The sequence below is a fragment of the Charadrius vociferus genome, unplaced genomic scaffold, assembly GCF_000708025.1.
Source record: "Charadrius vociferus isolate BGI_N301 unplaced genomic scaffold, ASM70802v2 scaffold202, whole genome shotgun sequence".
NCBI lineage: Eukaryota > Metazoa > Chordata > Aves > Charadriiformes > Charadriidae > Charadrius > Charadrius vociferus.
In genome coordinates this window covers 2,241,878-2,261,371 of record NW_009647242.1, presented here as the reverse complement: position 1 = coordinate 2,261,371, position 19,494 = coordinate 2,241,878, and the positions used below count along the sequence as shown (strand labels likewise).

General features: G+C 42.6%; 1 protein-coding gene across 1 annotated transcript in view; it reads right to left on the bottom strand.

Annotated features, from left to right (window-relative positions):
• Nucleotides 1-19,494, bottom strand: part of MTCL1 (microtubule crosslinking factor 1) — a 97,265-nt gene that overhangs the window by 75,424 nt on the left and 2,347 nt on the right.

The window sequence follows — 19,494 nt, the reverse complement described above, 5'->3', positions numbered from 1 at the left end:
TGACGTGATTCAAAGGGAGGGGTGTGATAGAAAGCACATACTTCCTTCTCAGGTAGCCTTCAACTCCCAAATCCTCCATGCCATTGCCTACCCTTTCACATGTGCAAGGACTTCTAAGTCAATCCTATCCACAAAAAGGGCCATTAGACTCATTTCAAGACTGTCTTCATTTCCAAGTTCCCAGCTAGCACGAAGAAAAGTGGTTCCTGCTTAGGCTTGGGGCCATTTTGGGTGCAAACAGCAATGCTGGTTCATTTTCCTGAGTGATAGATATGGGGTGAGGGAAGAAGCTGCTGTCGGGCAGCCCCCTCCTGACTGTGCTATCCTTCAGGGAGGGCAGCATCAGGAGAAGGACACGTTGGATGCCACCTTTGCATGGACTGGCGCATGGCTGCTTCTCAGGGCTGCCGCACAGTTTGGGTTCGGCTCCAGGTACAGGGGTGGCTTTGAGGCACAGAGTGACTCCCTGTTCCCAGGGATTTACCACACTGCAGCCTTGGCCATGCCAGCACCAACCCACCAGGCGTGAGGTCTCACGCAGGCACCATCCCAGTGAGCCTGGGCAAGTGACTCCAGCAGCCAGCGGGAGCAGGAGCCTGTGTCCACACACTGACAGGTGGGCAAGTAGGTCACTTGCGCCTCCTGCACGCTAGCAGGATGATAGAAGTGTATGTCTGCAAATGAAACAACCGTAAAGGGAGCCCAGGTTTCAAAGGCACAGCTTCTTTGACAATGCAGCACTCTTTAAAATTGTCGTAAAATACACATGAGTATTTAAATTAACCTCATGTATTAAAGTGACAGGTGATCCAAGGGACCAACTGACGAAGTTACCTATTTCTAGGGAGAGGAGAGGAATAAGTCAGGCGAGGTGAGTTTGCTGTGAACATCTGCTTGCAGACCAGCAGTCTGTGGGAAGCAGTTAAGCCCTGCTTTATTCATTGAACTCATACAAAAATCTTTTAATCCTACCTGCCCATCAGTTCTAGCCTACAGAAGATACGGAAAACCACCACTGGTTCCTTCCCCAGGTGACTCAGGACACTGTGAAATTCAGCATAATAATTGATAAAGATGTAATAAAATCCCAGAATCTTCTGGGTTGAATTTTACAAGCAGTGCTGAGGTGGCATGGGATTAGTTCTTGTCCTCTTCTCACTTCCTGAGCAGTGCTACCAACATGTACACCCAGCACTCGGTCTGTCTAATGCCTTCCTTCCACTCCCCACCTGTGTGAGAACAATTCCTATGCCTTGGCCATACTTACTACTCCTGTTTTTCCTACATTGGATCTCATAAATGTGAAGAAGGGACCAATAGATTTTACATAACCCCTGTCCAAAGGATTTAAAAACTTAGAGGACCCTTTTTACCATGTTTCAGTGATCAAGGAAAAGGACTACACATATCTCTGCATGGAGCTTGACCCCTTGCTTGATTTGGCTTCTCCAATCCCACCACAAAAAGCGGTGCCCACCAGGCTGTGCTGAGCTTTGCCACATCATGTCCATCCCTTCACGTGCTGGAGGAGGAGGCTGGCCTGACCCTGGCACCGAGGGGCAGCTCTTCCCCTGCACAAACCCAGAGCCCAAATCCCCCCGTGATGCTGCAGCCCACAGGCTCCACAAGTGACTGTAGATCTGTTATGCAGCTGTTCCTCTCAGATACCTACCCACACAAATCCTGTTTACTCCAACTCTGCTGGGAAGGTATAGAGCAGCACTAAATCCTATTTTACTACAGTCAGGATTAAGCTTATACATCCATGATGATAGTCCAAAACTTACTAAAAAGCCTTGTAAAAGCCACGCACCAGCTAAAAACTGGATGCTCAGACTTCCTAGAAATTCTGTAACGTTATCTTGCCTTCATTGGCCATTGGGAAAAAATATAAAAAATAAAGACCTTGGTTCAGTTGAATTACTGATTAGGTGTTCATCTAGCAGTTTCCATCTAAAAAAAACCAACCCATCAATAAGCAGCAAGATGATGCAGCCTACTTAAATTTAATTCATTTTGTCAGAGAAAAATTACACAAGCAACCGTGTTATTAGGATGTACTATTTTAATTAAAGTTCCTGAAGAGAAGATAAGCATCAACTAAGAAAAGCAAGCCATGTCTGGAAGCTGTATTGATAATAAAAAAAATGAGATGCCAAAACACGTTACAGAAATGGACTTTGGACATTTGAATGAGGATTTTTAATAGCTCAGATGAAGGAAGAATATGAAACTGGAGTTTCAATATTTGGCTGATTCAGATGTAATCCCTTCTGTTAGGGATTTGGGGCTGTGAAGCTTCTCAGCTTCAATAAGCATGTTTTTAGCAAGGTTATGCATATCAGAATGAGAGACATCTGCACGTTCCCTTTGGGAAGCAAGCTGGGGATGATCACTGACGGTGCCCAAAAGAAGCAGCTTCTGCAGGAAATCCTTTCAAGCTAATGAGACCCGAGGTAAATCTCCAAATATGACGTGCACTTAAATCCGAAATCCAGTGTTGCCTTCATTGCTAAAACTTGTGGTAATATTTGCACTCGTATGACAGGTCTGGTTGCTCACTTCATACAGATGCATGCCTAGTCTCCTTTGAGTCTCCCTAAATCCGTGCCCTTCAGTAATAATCATGTAGCAGTGAGTTTCACAGACTGGTGACTTGTTTACGCTGTCTACCCGACACGTAATAGCTTTCTACCCTTTCTGTAATAGCTTCTGCCTCCGGCAACCCTCCGTGCCAGTATAAAAGTCACTTTGTCTTGAACTGGGGGAGGAAAGTAAGTAGAAGCAGAAACACTTCTGCAGTAAACACTGAGGAGAAATGATGGGGGTTTAAAGATTGCTGTTAAAAGCTGTGATTTGGAGTGCTGTCAACAAAAGGATACCCACACCAGGCAGAAACTCTTTAGCCACACACATTTATTACAATTCTAATTTGAAAACCAAAATAAAATATACAGCTGCTTTCAAACATATCCCTGGACAAACTACTGTAGTTGCACTTAGAGGATAAGAATTCATTGCATGGTTGTTGGGCCTCAAAGCCCAATGGCTATCCCTACTCAAGAGATCAGGAACAACAACAGCAAAAAAGTAGTATAAGTTTTAAGCTATCCTGTGCCTCTCTTTTCCCCATCAGTAAGACTAGGGTAAATCACACAGAGAACTCCGTGATGTAATTTATTAACTTTTATGAATTACAGTCAGGGTCTCCGACTGAAAATGTTTTCATAGCCTCAAATACATGACTAAATGTCAGTAAACACTCTGAAATACCTTCTTTTCATTTTTGTGAGTATGAAAGAGGTACTCATACTTTAAGTAGTTATATTGGCTAAAATATGTTTAAGATTACTTGAAATTCTTGCATACACAACAGCTCTGCACATTCCTGTTTTTTTTTTCCCAATGACTGTTTTCTTTGTAGTAGTACTGTACTGTAATAGTAATACTGATTACTGTAATAGTAATCAATAGGAGTTTAAATTTATTTTCAGCACACTTTTTCTTCTTTATCAGGTTATCTTTTCCCACTCCTGTTTGAATCCCCCTGGAACTCAGTGGAGACAGCAAGCTCAGTGGAGACTCAAGCTTGATGGCCTTAGCAGAGGATCTACCTTGTGCATGAAAGGAGTCTCAAGCTGACCTTAGCCAGGGCTCCCTGGATGTGGCTGAGCAGCAGTTTGCATGTGGCTATTCCCTACCACACCCAAATATGAAAACAAGGCATCAATCTCTGTTTACGCCATTGCAAGGAAAGCTGTAAACATCATGAGATCACCACAGGAAATTCACGTAGTAAAAAAGCAGGGAATTAATAATACAAACAGATGAATGCTTCCAGGCAAATAAACATCGTACCAAAAAAAAAAAAGGGGGGGAAGGTGTCTTCCAACCTCTACTGCACTGAAGAAGAAATACCAAATGCAAATTAAAACCAGAGTGCTTGTATTTCATTAAGGTTAGGAAGGAAATTCTGTCTGCCCTCTGATAGCTGTCTGTGCCAGCCGAAAGTGAATTTATGGCATAATTGAAATTACATTCCTTTTCTGCTACTCACTTGCTTCTGCTGAGCATCATTATGCTGATGCAATTTATCATGTTTTATATCTGGAAGAGCTGTCCTGTTTCCACAATCCTACCCTTTGTACTATCACTTCCTCAAAATCCGGGCATTATATATAGAACTTTCTTCCCTCTCCTGGTTCCCTTTCATGAAAACTCTGCAGGCAACTGTGAGACAAAATACAGAGGATGCGTGCAATCTCAGAGAACTATTCAGTCTTCTGAGAATTTAGACATGCTTTCACTGGCACAGGTGAATTTTCACTTTGAGCTTTTGGCTCCAGTGTCCCTTACCTAGCAAACGCTCCAAACCCACCAAAGAGCAGAAGCAGGCAGTAGAAGAGAGGCAGCAACCTGCAGCTGATATATCTGTAAGTAGGTAAACACAGTGCAACGGCCCCAGGCACTGGTCAAACAGCAGATCAGGCGACAGTTCTGCGAGAAGAGCATTTATACATGTAGTTCCCCTGATGCTCAGCAAAGCAATGAAAGGAGACACATTCTCTTCCATTCCACCTGGCAGACAAATGAATTAGCATCCACTACCGAAGGCAGAAGCTGGTGGGTTGGCCAGTGCCCTCAGATGTGTTATTACAAGAAGAGGCTACCTCCGCTGATCATGGCAGAGAACAGTTGATTTGTGCCAAGGAATACAGTCTGTTCAGCAGAACGTTGTTTTACTGTTGTTTATGAACAAACCTCATCCCATGCTGAGATTTCAGGACTGGTAATCAAAAAGTACACTAAACAGATGTACTTTAAAGGTCTGCTTGATCAAACTATGAGCCCCAGACGCTGCTTTACATACCAGTTTCAAGAACACAGATACCTTTTTAAAGTAGCATACTTCACTTAATCCAGATTTTAGCTCATTACCTGTTGCTGCGGCTCTGCATTGACAGTCTGGAGTTGGCAAAATAGTACTGCAGATGGGGAAAAGAGACTGCGTGGTTGCTGGATCCCATATAGTGTGGGTAGGAGTAGGCACTCCACCGGAAGGTACTAATCAGAGGTTGTTAAAGCTAGCTAATGAGCGTATCCACAATTGCAAAACACTGAAACCTTGATATTTTATTTGGCTGTAATCAAATTACTTTATCAAACCTCATGCAATTGTTTGCTATTGAACTTCAAACCAAAATAATGGGTGCTTTGATGCATTTGTATTAGTCTGAAGGACTCATTAGGTCTATAAGACTAATCAATGGTTTGAGACAGAAAAAAATCTTTTCATTGGGCAGTCTGCCTCCAGAGATTGTCACTGTTACATGGGATGGCTTGACTTGCCCTTGCCTCATAGCCAGCTTCTCTTAAAAAACAGCAGACAGACAGGGATCAGACCTTTGACACCTCCAGGGATCGAATTCCCCTACCTCCAATCCCTTATAAATATACAAGTACTGTCATCAGTTTGTCCCATACTCCAAAATTCCCATAAACTGAATGCTGAAGCCCTAAAAAGCTTAACATGGACTGATTTTTCCTTACTTGGGCAGTAATGCGATATTTCACTTTGCATTTCTTCCTCACATCACATCACTCCCCAAGGCTGCCTTTGTAACGCACACTCAGTCATGAAAAAAACTAGGTCTGCAATTAAAGACAGAAAAAAAAAAGGTAAAAAGCCAAAGAGTTATTACACCATGAGCTTAAAAAAGAAAAGAACTGCAGGTAGCTATGATCATTCTGAGATCTGCTCACTTCTGGTCAAATTCTTCATCTCCTATCAAAGAGGAAAAGGTAAGTTGTCACAGCTATGTATTCTATAGAGGCAGAGTCTGGCTGCCTGGCTAGAATAGCTAGGAGTGCTGTCAAAAAAAAAAAATACCCTAAATGCACAGTCACTAATGATTTCATTATGGTAAATCTGTCATTTGAAAATAATAGTCGGTACTTTAATGGAGAAAATAGAAACTCAATAAATCCTTAATGATGCCTAGTCTCTTTTATGCTAGCAGTTTTACATGGTAAAAACAATTCTTCTTGTGAATGTCAACCTGCCAATCTGGTTTAAGGTTTCAAACCTTTATGAAGAATTTCAGAGGAAAAGTAGAAATATTACTGTTAATGGCTTTGTTTGAAATGTCTTGATTATGGATAATCAGCTACGAACAGTTGCAACACAAGAAGCCCCGGGAAAGAAAGTTAAAGCTAAATCAGAAGTATTCCAAGGCTTTCTAGTCCTCATTCCTCATCACAAGTCTTCAAGCAGGTTCTGCCACGTCCTCATCGCCCAGCAGTTCCCACTTCTGAGACAGGAGTAAAATGAGCCTTTGGTGGTGGGCGATTTATCTGAACTATTTCCTCTCCTGATTACCCAAGCGGAAATCTCATATTCTCCCCCTTCTCCTCTCTGAGCTGCCAAACAGAACTCAACTCCAGGACCTCAGAGCAAGAGCTAGTGACCAAGTGAGGAACAAAATCAGTTGCAGTTCAGGAAAGGGATGAAAAGACGGCTTCAATTTTAAAGACCAGATTGTAATATGATAAGAATTACAACCTTTTGCATTCTAATTAGTGCTCCTGTCCCCTTCAATTATGTCGGCTGATGACCTGGAATAAAGGTGCCAGGTTCCAATCAACACCCACATTTAAAACCAGTTAACAGACTGTCAGGTTCAGTTGTGAAAATGCCTTTATTAGTAACCAGTCTCAATGAATCCTGGAAAGCGCTGTCAGTCTTCATATGCTGAGAATTACATGCTGGTTGGTTTAGGAAACTGAAGATAATGTACAGAAAGGCCTTTTTCTCTATATATATGTTTGTGTTCACTATGAAAAATCACATAGTAACGTTATGGAGATCTTTCTGTTAGTACCAGATTCTTTGAAGAAGTATTGTACTTCTGGAGTATTATGTTTTGGATGCTTGTGGAGCATCACTTGTGGATACTTCTGGGGTATCACATCCACAGCCTTTCTATTGGTTTTGCTTCTAAGGAAAGCATCTGTGAAGACATGAAGCGTGTGTGAAATGTCCATGCTAGCAACGCTCATCCCCACAAGGCTCCTCTTCCATCCTTTTGACTAAGAAAATTACTGCCAAATTTACTCCTAATCATCTTGTGGCAAAGAAATAACAATGTTGAAGTTCTCCACGGTGCTTATTCATACAGACTCAGAAGGACAGCAGTTCATGCAATGTACCTGTTTCTTCCAACAACCCAATACCACAAAACCACGTTCAATGAAAGGCAGCTGCAGGAGTGCCAATGCCTAATCTTCCTGTGCAAAACCACAGAAAGTCCGTCTATTTTCTACATTTCCCCCCCAAAGAATACATAAATTGTTAAACACGGTTACTCTCACAACAACTATGGCCAAGAGAAACAAGGGATATCTCTGAATTTGTGCTACCCGAATTACTGTCTCCTCTATGGCTGTGTGAACTGAGGGACTATCCACTCAAACAAAACCGAACAGATGCAAAACTTTACCCAGGAGTGAAATCAACACTGTAGGATCAAAGACACCCTGACTTTAATGTTCACTGACATACTGTTTTTCATTTTGTTTGGTCTTTGCACTTATTACAGTCAGGACCAGAATGGAAGTGACAAATTATCCCAACAAGGGAACGTTCTCACAGTATTTCCAGGGAAATTGAGAGCCGGTGGAACCAGAAATAGCACAGAAAAAACTTCCTGTTTAAAGATTTTTGTGCTTGCCTGAAGCCCTGACCCAGGGGAGCAAAAACTTCTGGCAGTAGCTGTAAAGTAAGTTTTCAAGCAGTGTAGCTCCGTGCCCAGCACTAGAGACTGCTGTCCCAAGGTGTGCCTGAAGTCCTGCCCATCACAGCTGCCCTTAATCTCAAGGGCTGGTTTGCATATACTGCACAATTGGGGGTTCGACTTAGCATCCACATCTGCAATATGCAGAGGAAAAGCCTACGGTGAAGAAGAGAGGGAAAGAACAAAAGATGCAAGAATCCCACCAAGGAGGGACCAGTGGAAGGGGAGAGAGGCAAGCTGATACTTTTGGCTATCTGAGGAGATGGAGGACACCAAAAGGGAGAACTGCTGTGCTGGGCATTTCAAAGATGCCTTCCAATTCTTTTTTTGACCTTTTTTTTTTTTTTTTTTAGGAAACTAACCTTAATTTATTTTCCCTTTCCCTTGTGAAGGTACTCCAGAATCTATAGTCACATACCCTGACAGCTGACCGCAACAGTGGAGAACTTCAGAGCTATCCTTCTACAATTTTGATGCATAATGATCAAGGTTCAACAGTAACCTCTTTCCCACAGGCAATTTCCACCATTTCACATCCTGATAAGTAATGTGGGATCTGCGTTTCAGTTACCACACACACACACACACACCGACTAATATAAGAACCTTCCCCTATAACTGCCCACAGTACTTAATATATCTTCTGGTCTGGGAATCATCAACAAATTAATAAATTCATCATAAAAGACACAGGAGCATGGCAATGGAAAAACAGAAGGACTCCTTTAGAAAGGAGGACCCTGGGAATTACCGATCTGTCAGCCACACCTCTGTGCTTGGGAAGAACATGGAACAGATCCTCCTAGAAGCTATGCTAAGGCACATGGAGGACAGGGAACTGATTCGAGACAGCCAGCATGGCTTCACCAAAGGCAAGTCCTGCTGGAACAACCTCATGGCCTTCTATGATGGAGTGACTACATCAGTTGACAAGGGAAGAGCTATGGATGTCATCTATTTGGACTTCTGTAAGGCCTTTGACACAGTCCCCCATGACATCCTTCTCTCTAAATTGGAGAGATATGGATTTGATGGGTGGACTGTTTGGTGGATGAGGAATTGGTTGGATGGTCACACCCAGATGGTATTGGTCAATGGTTCAATGTCCAGATGGAGATCAGTGACAAGAGGTGTCCCTCAGGAACACGTATTGGAACCAGTACTGTTTAATGTCTTCATCAGTGACATAGACAGTGGGATTGAGTGATCCCTCAGCAAGTCTGCAGATGACACCAAGCTGAGTGCTGAGGTTGACACGCCTGAGGGACAGGATGCCATCCAGAGGGACCTGGACAAGCTCGAGAAGTGGGCCCTTGTGAACATCATGAGGTTCAACAAGGCCAAGTGCAGAGTCCTGCATGTGGGTCGGAGCAACTGCTGGTATCAATACAGGCTGGGGAATGAAGGGATTGAGAGCAGCTCTGTGGAGAAGGACTTGGGGGTACTGGTGGATGAAAAGTTATACATGAGCCAGAAATGCATGCTCGCAGCCAGAAAGTTAACCACATCCTGGGCTGCATCAAAAGAACTGTGGCCAGCAGGCTGAGAGAGGTGATTCTGCCCCTCTACTCCACTCTCGTGAGACCCCACTTGGAGTACAGTGTCTAGCTCTGGAGCCCTCAGAGGGGCTCAGAGGAAAGACATGGACCTGTTGGAGCAGGTCCAGAGGAGGGCCACAAAAAATGACCAGAAGGATGGAACACCTCTCCTATGAGGACAGATTGAGAGAGTTGGGGTTGGTTGAGCCTGGAGAAGAGAAGGCTCTGGGGAGACCTTGCAGCCTTTCAATACTTAAAGGGGGCTTATAAGAAAGATGGGGACAGAGTTTTTAGTAGGGCCTGTTGTGATAGGACAAGAGGTAATGGTTTTAAACTAAAAAAGTGTAGATTTACATTGGACATAAGGAAGAAATTTTTTATGATGAGGGAGGTGAAACACTGGAACAGGTTGCCTGGAGAAGTGGTAGATACCCCGTCCCTGGAAACATTCAAGGTCAGGTTGGACGGGGCTCTGAGCAACCTGATCTAGTTGAAGATGTCCCTGCTCATTGCAAGGGGGTTGGACTAGATGATCTTTAAAAGGTCTCTTCCAACCCAAACTATTCTATGATTCTATGAAGGACCAGACTCTTGAAAACTGACAAGGGAGATGAACAAACAACCCTCAATTATTTTTTGATAAAAAGTATATTACATATGATGAAAAACATTAAAGAGAAAAGCAATTTAAAGGCTTTCAGATTTAAATCTGCCTTAGAACTGTTTATCACATGATTTAATTACTTTATTCCCTCCTTCATCACTTCAAAATCTGCCATTTTGACACCACTGAACTCAGGAATGGGAATTTATCCTGAACTCTGCACACAGCGACAGTGAGGAGAGCTGCCTTCACTCACCAATCTCTGCAGAAGACCCAGTTTCTCTCAGCACAGCTGACTGCAGCAAGAGCACGCTGATGAGATTGGACTGTAACTATTTTGGAGTGATCCCTGAGAAAGAGGCCTTAAATAGACCAATACGTATATCTGGCAATCTCAGATGGATCATTGTGCTCCTTCTGCCCACATAGACATTATGCTGACGTCCCTAAATATCAACACAATTTACCTTCCCCAGCTCCAGATACTATCATGGGAGCAAGACCTAAAATTTTCATATTCGGGTAAGAGTATCTTGCAACACTTATATCCATTTGGGCTTGAGCTTTCATCTCACAACAAAATATATAGTATAAAAAAAAAGGAAAACACAGAAATCAGAGGTAATGCACCCATTAGGGGCAGATAGCATCATTTTCCTAGATTAAATGAACCACCATTGCAGGTACTAAAAGAAACTTCAGGCTTTCTCACATCAAGGCACAAACCCAAATCAAGTGAAGGCTTCGCTGTGTCTCCTCCCACAGAACAGAAACTGTCTCCTTCCCAGGCATTTCTCAGCAGGCTGAGTGTAGGAACGGGGTGAAAAAACATGCCAGCCTTGGAGCGAGCTCCCTGGCGATATAACTGCTGGCAAAATCCGTGGGGATGTGTGGGGCGTGGGGATCACTCTGAAGGGGATGAGAAAGGGGCTGAAGTACTGCACATGCCACCACTTTGGCATGAACTAGATTTGCGAAGAGAGAGAGATGGGTGAAAGTATCCTCATCTGTGGCACAAAGGAAACAGGTTATTTACAGAAAGCAGCAAAATGTGCTGATTAGAGGTTGCTTGAAGACTCCCAACTGCTCAATTCCACCTCTTTGCCACTTAAACCCTTTTCCTGACCTATTCGCACCAACCGACCCCATTTTTCCATTCCAAGGGAATGGAGAACTTCTTGATGGATCCAGGCAATGTACGAGTATACACTTGACAGCCAGCAAGGCTTTGGGCTGTGGAGCCAGGCTTGCCAGGACAGTGCCAGGTGGAGGGAAGGGGGAAAGCCCCATGCCGTAGCATGTGGCAATGCAAAACTTGCCGAGACAGTCAGATCTTTACCCCTCATTCATCCTCTGACAGCTTGAGTAGTGCGATGTTAATAATTCAGAAGTTATCTGTGCAATAAGTTACATTCTCTTTTTAAAAACAGAGCCAGAGAAGCAAGTGTAAATAATTAATATGAGGAGAGAAATAATCAATTCACCCTCTCAAAGAAGGACAAAAATCAATAGCCCTGACTTTTTTTTACCTGCCTAAGCATTTCTGGACAGTGCCGGCCCCATGGCTGCCAATGCTCTGATGTGACATGTATTCCTACATGCAACATCACCACAACAAAAACCACAAGGCAATCTGGGAAATTTCTTAAGAAACTACGCATCTCACAAAGCTCCTCTTCTCACCCTGACAGACTGTCTCGTCCTCTTTTCCATCCCGCTACCCGGAGCTCCAGACGCTGGGATGAAATTACCAGCGATGTGAGATGAAAACAGTTGGCGCCTGCTCACCATGAGCCAGCCAAAGCGCAGCAGGAAAGCTCCACCTCACAGGAGCGGCGGCACTGAGTTCACCAGCGATGCCAGCTTGCACCGAGTGCCGAATGAAGGGTGATTTTTTTTGCAGGTTTATATACCCTTTCTCCTTCAGCTGGAGCTCTCAGATATGCTTGAGGCCGAATTCACTCAGGATCTGCGCTGGCTCCTCCGAACCCTTGGAGGAAAGCGGTAAGGACAGGGCATGAGACATCTCTGTAACCACGATGCTCTGGGTACCAATCTCCACCCCGAACACTGTATGACACTTCTCCCATGAACATTTGCCAGATGGTGGCTGGTCTGAACTTCACCACAGTTTGGAAAGATGAGGGATATTCCTAATTAACTCCAGTGTACACTCAGTTGTGGATATTCCAGCTTTTCATCCCAGCTTTTGCTCACAGAACAGCAGCATACAGTGAAAACTTCTTTGCCCTGGGACAAAGGCTTGCCCACACCTCGGCAAGGAAAGCAAAGAGTGCTGTCTTCACTGAGGACTTATGAAATGTTATTTAGAAATTGGAGAGCATGCCCTAATTTTACCCCCCCCCCAAGAACTGCACTTGAAGGATTTGCTACCATTTTTTTTACAAGGGCTTGCTGAAGAAAACCTTTAATTATGCTGTGGATAGATTAAGTGAAGGAATCAAAAATAAGCCCATTTTTTTCCCCATGAAAGTTCTAAATAGATGTCACAGAGGCTACAGTTTGTTTGCACTGTCACTGCTAAAGAACATGTGACAGACAGCAGGATTATTTTTGGTAACCGGGTGGAGGATGGGGAGACTGATACACAATTTGAGCTTCATGGAGGTTATCACTATGCCAGTTTCTGTTACTGAAAGAGGACCAGTCTCTTAGTTACTGAAAGACTTCTGCTATATAGCAAGAAAAATATGTGATGAATGGGGCATAGAAGAATTTCAGTTACTACAAGAAAGTTTCCTTATAACTAACCAGTACCTGCACAGTCATGCAGCTACAGTAGATGATCATCCCTGCTGTAAATGCCATCACTCAAATGTCATTTGTCCATGTGCAAAGGTCAACTGAAGTCCACCAAAGCATTTGGGAGTGAGACCATGAAGGGGGTGAGTTAGAGGAAGCCCACGTCTGGGGGCAGAAGCTCTGCTCAGGCTGAGTACCGGGAAAGCAGGGGCTTTTGCATGATATATAACTCTGGATCTTCTCAGCAGAGTTACTACTACTTTCTCTCAAAAAAACTCACTTTGAGCATTATAGTAGGATTTGGAAGCAGTGTCAGATGATTGCTGGCAAGTATGGACGAATAACAAAACCTAGAAAATAAAGGCTAGCCAAAGCTTGGGGGCAATTTATTTCATAAATCATAAATTCAGATGCAGATACTGTTTGGGGGTGGGGGAGGATATTTATAAGCATATGAGACTGACACAAAACATTAGAAAATCTTGGTTTCTTTTCTTGTTTAAATACATTTTTTTTAATTTCTAAAAAGAAACATGGACAGTGCATTGAAAGATGTATTGTATAATTCCTTGGGAAAAAAAAAAAAGTCTAAAAAGAAACATGGACAGTGCATTGGAAGATGTATAATTCCTTGGGGAAAAAAAAAGTAATTCTGTTACTGACGTTGCTTCTTAACTGCTATACATTTTGAGTCAAGCCAGATCCATTCCCACGCCTTCTCTCCACCCTGTTTGTTGGTATCAGCACTGAGCAGACTATTTCACTATCTGTACGGTTCCTGAAATGCCATAATGATTATAAATCATTAACTGTGGTTTAGGTAGCAATCCATTATTTATCACAGTGAAAAGAAGATACCGGAGAAAAAATGGTGCTGCAGTAAAACTTTCATGCAGTTAATGGTTTTAGTTATGATTATTGCAGAAGACTTCATTACTTGTAAGTGTCACAGACAGTAACTTCTAAGCAGGGTTACTACATCAACATGGTGATCTTCCTTAGCCATTTTAATGTTATTTGAATCTAGAGTTTACAAGTCTTCTCTTTGCCCCGTTCCTCAGCAAATTTCCATCGTTTAAACTCAGTGATAACTAAGAAAAGTCATACATTACTACAACCAAAGATTTTTCACAGTATAGCCGTACTTCACCCCAGTGAGTGAATTTCATTTGAAAAGTGACTGAAGAGTATTATGTGCTACCTTAATAAACATATATGAAGTCCTATCTAATGAAACATGGGCAAGATTTTCTACAAACAAGCATGTTTTCCCCAAGAATAATTCCTTCACCATTTGTGTATTACTTCACGCCTTATCTACATATTTGTATCAGAGAGAAAAGAGGGAAAAGTGATTTGACATTGGAATAATCATGCTTTACGCACATGCTGCATGTATTATGCCCTACTTAAAAGGTTCAAGGCAATGAAAATCAGACTGTCATGCTCAGCTCTAAGAAGAAGCCTCCAGATTTCATTTTGCTGTATTATGTTTATAGACCTAAATACTTCTATCAGCAAAATGCTTTCCACCTCTAGCAATGTTAAACAGAGTAGTACACATGCACTTCGGAGCAAAATTTGTCTCTAAATAATATGCCTGAACGATATTCCATCTCATCTCGTATATTCCTATCATTTTTATAAGCATTTGAATGCAACTTTTCACTCTGTTAAAAGAAACAGATATTTTAACAAAAAAATTACTTTGACTGTTAAAAGCAGCAGCTCTTGAACTGTGCCTCAAACAGCAGGTGCTGCAGGGGAGGAGGAGAGGGTAAGCTCAGGCATGGCAGCATCCCCATTAGCAAGCGAGCCTTGGATGAAAGAGCCTTGAGAGAAGCCACTGCTCTAAAAAGCCCACAAGTAACCTGGGAAATCCCATTTACAGTATGCACTGGTTTTCATCTCAGTCTGTGTCCTAGAGAGATGTGTTGGAGACATTATTAACGGCTAGTGGACTTGCACTTCTCTCCTCTCATGTGGAAATGAATGGAAACAGTATTTCTTGCCTTCTCATTTTGCCTCTCCCTTCTTTTGTAGAAACATCAGCAAACACAAGCTGTTGTCATGGTTCTCCAACAACTGGAAGTGATTTCCTGAGCGAACATGCCTGGAGAATGGCACTCGTGCCTCTAATGGTCCCAACATCCTGGAGGGCTCGAAGCACAAATGATTTCAACTGAAGTTAGAAGCTAGCAAAGAAAACCTCAGTATCTCAGAGGAGGTCACCGCTATGCCAGAGGTCCTTGCAAGAGAGAAAGCAACACCTCCGGTTGCTCCCCCTCCAATCCTGCTGCTTTCAGCAGCAATAAAGACAGACTGTCACCTGCTCAGTACGGCCGTCCCGCAAGCAATAAATGCCCCTTTCTTCCCAGTTACACTATTGTCATTCATTTCTTGCTAAACCATTTCATAGCACTCATGTCAAATCTTTCGGCAGCTGCTACCCCCATCCCTAATCCTCCCCTCTCTTTGTCCGATCCAGCAGGGCGACGCTTCCCAAGCAGCATCAGCACTCCCATGGCTGTGATTCTCTCTCTTCCTTGGCTCACAATGCCAAACCCAGACAAAGAACACGAGAAAATACATGTTTAGCAGCTGCAACCAAGCGACCGACTCATTCTCTCCACAGGGAACAGGAGTGGGTCCTGTGCCACCTCAGTGCATTTCTACAATAAGTAGCAAAAATGGTTTGTTCTTCCCCAGGTACAGAGTTTTTAGAGAGGATTACTCTGAGAGGTATTACTTGCAGGGGAATTAAGGCACCCAACACTTGCCAAGCATGATTTCACGCTCGTTTAAACTTACACTAAAGATAGATTGTCTAGTTGTGAAATATTGTTGCTGAGAAAATATAAGGAAGACGTTTCCTAAAGATGCCCCGGTGGCTCCAAGGAAATGATGTTTTGGATGGGTTAGATGTTGAGTGGAATATGTTCAAATCTCAAAGAAAATCCACTTGCTGTTCTCAAGCCTTTGAGAAAAGATCTGGTTTGTAGATGCTCTGGAGAGAATTGCTAAGGGCTTTGCATTGGTGCAAAAAAAGCAAACTTTGGAAAGAGCTTTCTGAATGCTTGATGTATATTGAGAATTTAACTTTGTCAATCAGCAGTATTTCTCATGAGCTGAATTATGGTACTAGGAAGGGCAAAATGTCAGTAGCAGGGGTAATCTGTTAGTGATGGAGTCATTTTTTTCTCTCCTGGCAGCCTATTGACTCAAATGGCAATGTTAATAACCTAGACAACAAGAGAAAAAAGCAAGCAGGCCTTGGCAGTGATATGTGTACTTATCGAATCTGTGAGGGTACGCTGCCTTTGCTTCCGAAATTATAAGGAAGCAGCAGCTTTGGTAAGTCACAGAAAATCCTAGCAGATTCCTAGAAGGGACAGTTCTTAGAGACATCCTAGTTTTGCAAGGGTACGCTACAAAGAAGTGTTCACAGCGGTAGGCAAACTCTGAAGCTCTGATGGAGAATACCACAAAAAAGGCATCAGAGGGAGGTCCAAAACCAGTTGAAAAGTTCACAGTAAAAAAAAAAAAAAAAAGAGAGAGAGAGGAGTTGGAAAAGGGAAACTGAAAAAGTAGGTGAATGTAATTGTGGAAAAAAATTCTATGAACCACAGTGCTGCAGCAGTTAGAAAAGACTGAGGCAGAAGAACTTGATGCAGTCAGTAAAGTTAAAAATTATTCAAAGAGAAAACATTATTACCCGATAAAAGAAGTGTCTTCAAGAGAATCAGTGGAAGTATTTCAGGCAAGAGTAGCAGAGTGATGAACCTACACAGTGATAAAGAAACAAAATCTGAAAAAAAATTAGGAAGCATTATGGGAAAGTAAAGCACCATTTATCTTCTGGCTAAGAGAACTGAAAAAAAAAAAAAAAAGGAAGTAGAGTGGCATGATTAAGCAAAGTGAATGCCAGGGTGCTGATGAAGATATTCAGAGAAGAACCATGTCAAACTGGAAGGCATCAGAAGTCAATTAAATCCACAAGCATTGGTTAAAAATCCTTACTGATCCATACCTTAGCTCAAAATACAACTATAGGAAATGCTGCAAAAGGCTGGAGGGATGGCCCATGCTTATGGAAAAAGAAAAAAAAGGGAGAGGTAGCATTATCCTAAAAACCTGTAAGTGACTCACTGATGATCTGAGAGCTCTTTATTGAAACAATCAGTGAAAAACAGAACATTTTGATGATGGGGAGTACCTGGCAGACACCAGAACAAAACAAGAGTCTAGGTGTGGTTTTGATAGATTATGCAAAAGCTTCTGAAAGCATGTCATGACATGGGAATTCAGGAGCATCTGGGACTGGGGAGGGAAGTGCATTAGCTACAACACAGCGGTAGAAGAGGAGATAAGAGCACTGTGAAGGACAGGGCAGGTGACTTCTTGTCACCCTTCCTCTTTCTTGTAATTTTGCTTCTATTATTTGCAAAGCTGAGACACACTGAGAAATGTTATTTAGTGACCAAAAAGGAAAGCCTATCTCATATCTACTTAATACAACAACTTGAAATTACATGGTCAGGAGGAGGCAAAAATTAATTTCCCAGTTAAAACTGCAAGGCTCTTTTGAAGGAAATAGGGATTTTATTTAGATAGAGCAAGCCTGTATATATTTCACACCAAAAAAATCCTGTTGAAAGTATCACAGGAGATTGAAACAGGTACTGGAGTGAAAGAATACGTAACAGCACTAAACATCATAAATGTTATGAATTCTTCAAAAGATTATGATAGAAAATGAAGGTGGCTTTAAAGAAAGAGTGCTTGCAGAGATGTGTACAATTCCTAAAGATATTTCAGTATGCAAAATACATTAAAGGTAATCAACATATACACCATCCACTGCAGTGAGAAACTGGACCCGAGGGAATTGTAGGGTAAGACAAAGCAGAAGTCAGCACTGAATTAAGCAATAAACACGAACGTGGATGTGAGAAAACCTTTTTGTTGATCAGAAGATGATAGAGGAAAAGGGCTGAGAATAGTCAAGGATGTTACAGAAAATAAGCTTATGGTGACAGTGTGAGAAAGATACTGTCTAACTGGGTCTCGGACAACACTCCAGGACTGGATAGCAAAGACACTTCTAAGTGTCAGCCTTTAGATAGACAAGATGCATAGTCAGGGTGGATTGGGAAGAAACTGCATGGCCTTTGGGTCACTTTTCTCCTGATACATAAAGCACTGGTTTTCCCACTGGCATGTCTACAATATATTCCTTTAGAGCTTAGTACACGTTAAATGTTCCATAAGAGGCATTGCTTCTGGTAGTTATTTGAACATATCTTGAGGCAAGAATATTTTTTTATTTATTTTATTTTTCAGCAATGTCAACAACATTGCAAACACTTATCTGGCACACATATCACTGTGTTTCTCCAACTTTTGGTTCATCTGTCCTTGTGTGACCTGCTGAGGGCCTAAACCTCTGCCTTCTCACCTCCTGTGACCTTGTGAAATTCTGACTCCCAGAGAAACCACCACTCATGGTATTAAAAAACAGACTCTCTCTGCTACTACTACTACATCTTATGCCCAGCATGAATGCATCCCATCATTCTACCTGCCATCTCCTCCTTTCCCTAGCTCCCCTCCAGCCTTTGCTGCTTACAGGGCAAAGCCTGCTTCCAAAGTACATTCACTCCAACTTGCAGTGCAGCAGAGACAGTTGAGTTGGTTGGTCTCCCCTGCCCTGCTGGGCAGCAGCAATCTAAGCAGCACAGTAAATTCAGCCTGGTTAGAGCAAGCTTGAGACTCCAGCACTGCTGGACCAGTTTCTTTCCCATTGCTCACCTGCAATTTAGATTCTCAAGCTGCTTTAGTCCCAAAGACCATCAAGCAGTATCTGTGTTAATCAACAACAAGCAATACATTCAGTACAACATTCAGAGAAGTTGTGGATGCCCCATCCCTGGAATTGTTCAAGGCCAGGTTAGATAGGACTCTCAGCATCCTGATCTAGTGGGAAGTGTCCTTGCCAAGGGCAGGGGGGTTGGAACTAGATGATCTTTAAGGTCCCTTCCAACCCAAACGATTCTGCGATTCTATGATTCTCCTGTGGCTAACATGGTATTTTTGTATGGAATATAGACTGCAGACCCTGTAACATGGTATCGTGTCCACTAAGCACAGCATTCACAAATAACATTGAGAACGAAGAAGAATAGCTAAAACATCATGCAGACTTTATCTTTTATGTCATGCTCCTAAGTAATCTAAGCAACTCTGATATTTACACTGGCTGATGATCTGTCCTGTTAGGTACAAAATGCTCCAAAACTCTTGCTCTGGACTCCTCATAACCCAAACACACAGAGAAATTAAATACGGGTTGTCCTCATAAAACTGAGTCAGGCTTTGTGCCAGTTGACTCGCAAGCATTGTTTGAAAGACTAAAATAACACATAATTGTACCAGCTCTCTAAATCTGACCAGGGCTCAAAGGATAAATGCCTCACCTCATTATGTTTAAATGCTCTATCTCAATCTGGTTTAAAACAGAGCAGAGGCTGCGAGCTGCCAATCTGCTGTGCTGTTAAGAGAAGAGAAATACCGCTACAGACTGGGATGTGGGCTCCAGCAAAGAGCCATGCTTAGTACTTGGCTTTCCTTTCTTGTTCCCTGCTCCTCAGCTCACTTGCTTCCAAGGATTGTCACATCACCCAGTATGACTACATGTCAGCTCCAATTGAAATGATCTCTTTTCTCAACAGGCAGCGTTTCTGCGCCTGAAGTGCAATGTTATTTATACATTACGGACCAATTTCCTGATGCAGAG